Genomic DNA, 3422 nt, shown 5'->3' with positions numbered 1-3422 from the left:
TGAACTATTTACTTGTATAGTTTTATAAATCAAGTAACTAAGTAACTAAACAAACATATCAATGATTCTTGAAACATTTCTACTCTTGATTACATCTTATGTTTATTTTAATTAATTTATTTTATTTAATTTGCAAATTTTTAATTAATTTGAATATTGTTAAAAAAAAAGAGCTTGGTTATATATTTGATTTTTTTTCTTTCGATAAAACAAATAATTATATATATAAAAACATTCATATATATAAAAAACAAAAACAAAAAGAGAAAGAGAAAAACGTAAAAAAAAAAAAATATATATATATACATATATATTTATTATTTTTCTTTCTTTTCGGTTATATGAAAAAATTATATAACTTATATATTTTTTTCTTTTAAGTTAACTCCAATTTCATTTCTCTCTATTAATTTATTTTTTAATTTTGTAAGTTTAATAAATATTTGTAAAAAAAATTAAGCTTGTTATTTTATATTTACTTCAAAAAAAAATTATTTTTCCTTGATTAATATTGTTATCCAAAAAACAGGCAAGGGTGACGTGGCAGACATTTTTAGCACGTGGCTGACACCTGGCAGAGGGTATGTTCGACCATCGACCAGTGAGATTCCCCTAACGAAACATTTGAAGATTATATATGACTGCCTGGTCGTCTACTCCATATATTTAGAGATAATTTTGTACAATTGTGATCATATCCGAGATTATCTCCCATGATCCATGATGATCCGATTATTTAGGAAAGAATATTTGTAACTAATTCGTGTAACCCTCCTTGAGCCTATAAATAAAGAGAAATAGCTCAAGGAAGGGAATTTTGGCTGATTTAAGTTTACGCTTTACAAGAGAATTAGAGCGATTATCTTACGATTATATTATTCATCTTTCTCAAGTCTGTGAAACTCAGAGAACCCTAGTTCTTTGATCACTCCTTTGGGAACTGATATCAATAATAGCTTAAGTGGACGTAGGTCATTACCAGTTCTTGGGGCCGAACCACTATAACTTTGTGTGTCGTATATTGTTTTTCCCATTAGATCTATTTCCACACTTTACATCACATCAAGCATTTGACTCCGTGTCAGTTGACTAAATCGAGGGTCAACAAATATTGTTGAGCAGTTTTCTTCTTCTCTTTACTTTATTTTTATGTTGATATATTGTGATAATTTTGTTGCTTTAGGTTTCTTAGTTTAGGCTTTTATTTTTCTTTGCCTTAACTTTCCTTAAAAATTTAGTTCTTCCTCGAAAAAAAAATTTAAATTGCATAAAATTTCAATTATAAAATTATTAGTATTGATAACAATTGTGTAATATTATAAATGGTTAAAATCGATATTGTTCTGCCTAGAAATATTTGTTGTTAAATAAGGTTTGCGATAGCGTTACCCCTCACACTTACCTGGCAACCTCAAGGAGTTCTGTCTAGGCAAGTGTGGGTCTAAAGCGGTACCTTCGCAACCTTTCCAATCGACCTGGGAACATTTTGAGCATATACCTTGGCACTATTACATTTTGCACTTATTTCTATGAGAAAACCAAGCTTGTTATGTCAAAATAAGCAATTTTACTTTTCTTAAAGGTTATTTGGTCGATAATGTTTAACTTGTGATCCACCATACTTACTCAGTAACCTCGGGGAGTTCTAGTAAGGCATTGGGGTTCCCCTCAAAACCTCCAAATCTACCTAGGAACAAGTTTAACAAAAAAAGAAAATCAATAAAAAGAAAATAAAAAAAATAAAAACATAAAATAAATTTAATTCTCATTTCCGAGAGTGGATGAATCATCACGAAACTTCTAGTGAAACTTCTTCAAATTCATCCACCACTCCTTCCACCATTCTTGCTTATCCACATACTTTAGTTGATAATAATCCATTCGCAATGGCTCACAATGATGAAATCCAACCAAGAACTCTCAATGACTACCACCATCATACCCGCACTTCCACGCCTTCATGCAATATATTTCCTCCTAATTTGCCTATGTTAGACATTAAGTTTGGCATGATTCAACTCTTGCCCACATTTTATGGAATGGAAAACGAAAGTCCATATGTGCATATTAGAGACTTTGAGGAGGTTGTAGCCATGTTCTATAACCGAGTCAAAAATGTCGATTTTGTGCGACTAAAGTTCTACCCTTAATCCTTGAAGGACAAAGCCAAAAGCTAGTTATACTTTTTGAGACCTAGTTCTATTGGAACATGGGAGAAAATGACCAAATCTTTCTTTCTGAAACACTTCCCTGGCCATAAGACCAATAGTCTAAAATGACAGATTTCCACATTTTCCCAAAAGGACAATGAAACGTTCTATCAAGTTTAAGAAAGATTCAAGGATCTGTTTAATCTGTGCCCGCACCATGGTTATGAGAACTAGGGTTATGTCAGTTACTTCTATGAAGGCCTCACATGTCGTGAGTGGCAGTTTGTAGAAATTCTATGCAATGGTGAATTCCTCGAAAAGAGCCAAACGATGCTCTTGAATATCTCGACGAAACCGCAAAAAAACCTCACACCTGGACTGGTCCAAGTGCTACTGATAGCACCAACTAACATAAACCATCTAGGATCTATCAAATTCAAGAAGGGGATAGTGTTAAGGCCCAACTGGATGCTTTGAAAAAGTAGTTTGAGGTCTTAATGACAAAAAATGGCAAAAAATCGCACATGCTTGCTCAAGCGGAACCACAAGAACCTTGCTTTGTTTGTGGAGGGACCAAGCATTTAGCTAAGGATTGCTTAGCTTTTAATGAAATGAGAGGGTTTAATGAGGAGCAATGCAATACCTTAGGGGTGTATAACAAGCCATTGTCCCATACGTATAACCCTGGTTGGAGAAACACCCAAATTTTAGTTGGATAGATTCCAACCAAGCTCAATCATCTGGAAACCAATGGAGAAATGTGCATCAAGCTCAACCACCAAGGCGTATTCTGTGCATCAATACGATGCTCTTCCACAAAGGAATTCTTTGTAGAATACCCTTCATGCATTCATAGAGGAACAATCCAAACTAAATCATCAAATGATGGAAGAAATCAAGGAAATGAAAAGTCAATTTTCAAAACTCACTGGATCCTTGGCTATTTTTGAAAAAGGAAAAAGTCCTTCGTAGCCTCTATTCAATCCACAAAGGCAACACATGGCCCAATCCTCCAACTCCAACGATCAAAATGTTAAGGAGGTCAATGCCATCAAAACTAGAAGTGGTAAAACTTTAGAAGATCCTTCCATTAAGACCACTACTTCAAGCACTCCAAATGATATTCCTGTGAATGCACCATTCAATGCTTCTCCGAGAGTACCATTTCCCCATGCTCTTAGATCTGTTGGGAAAATTCCTGAAATCCGAGTTAAAATCCTTAAGCACTTGACACAAGTGAAGATTAATCTTTCTTTGCTTCACATCATAAAA

The 3422-nt window shown here is 33.8% G+C and overlaps 1 non-coding gene across 1 annotated transcript; it reads right to left on the bottom strand.

Moving 5' to 3' along the window:
- Positions 1–2267: 2267 nt before the first annotated feature.
- Positions 2268–2373, bottom strand: LOC133813072 (small nucleolar RNA R71). The gene has a single exon (XR_009884117.1). It is a non-coding gene; the product is annotated as a small nucleolar RNA R71 (small nucleolar RNA).
- Between the last annotated feature and the right edge of the window lie 1049 nt (positions 2374–3422).

Source organism: Humulus lupulus, chromosome 1, assembly GCF_963169125.1.
Source record: "Humulus lupulus chromosome 1, drHumLupu1.1, whole genome shotgun sequence".
In the NCBI taxonomy this organism is placed as follows: Eukaryota; Viridiplantae; Streptophyta; class Magnoliopsida; order Rosales; family Cannabaceae; genus Humulus; species Humulus lupulus.
Note: the sequence above shows the minus strand (reverse complement) of the source record. Positions and strands in the feature narration are given on the sequence as shown.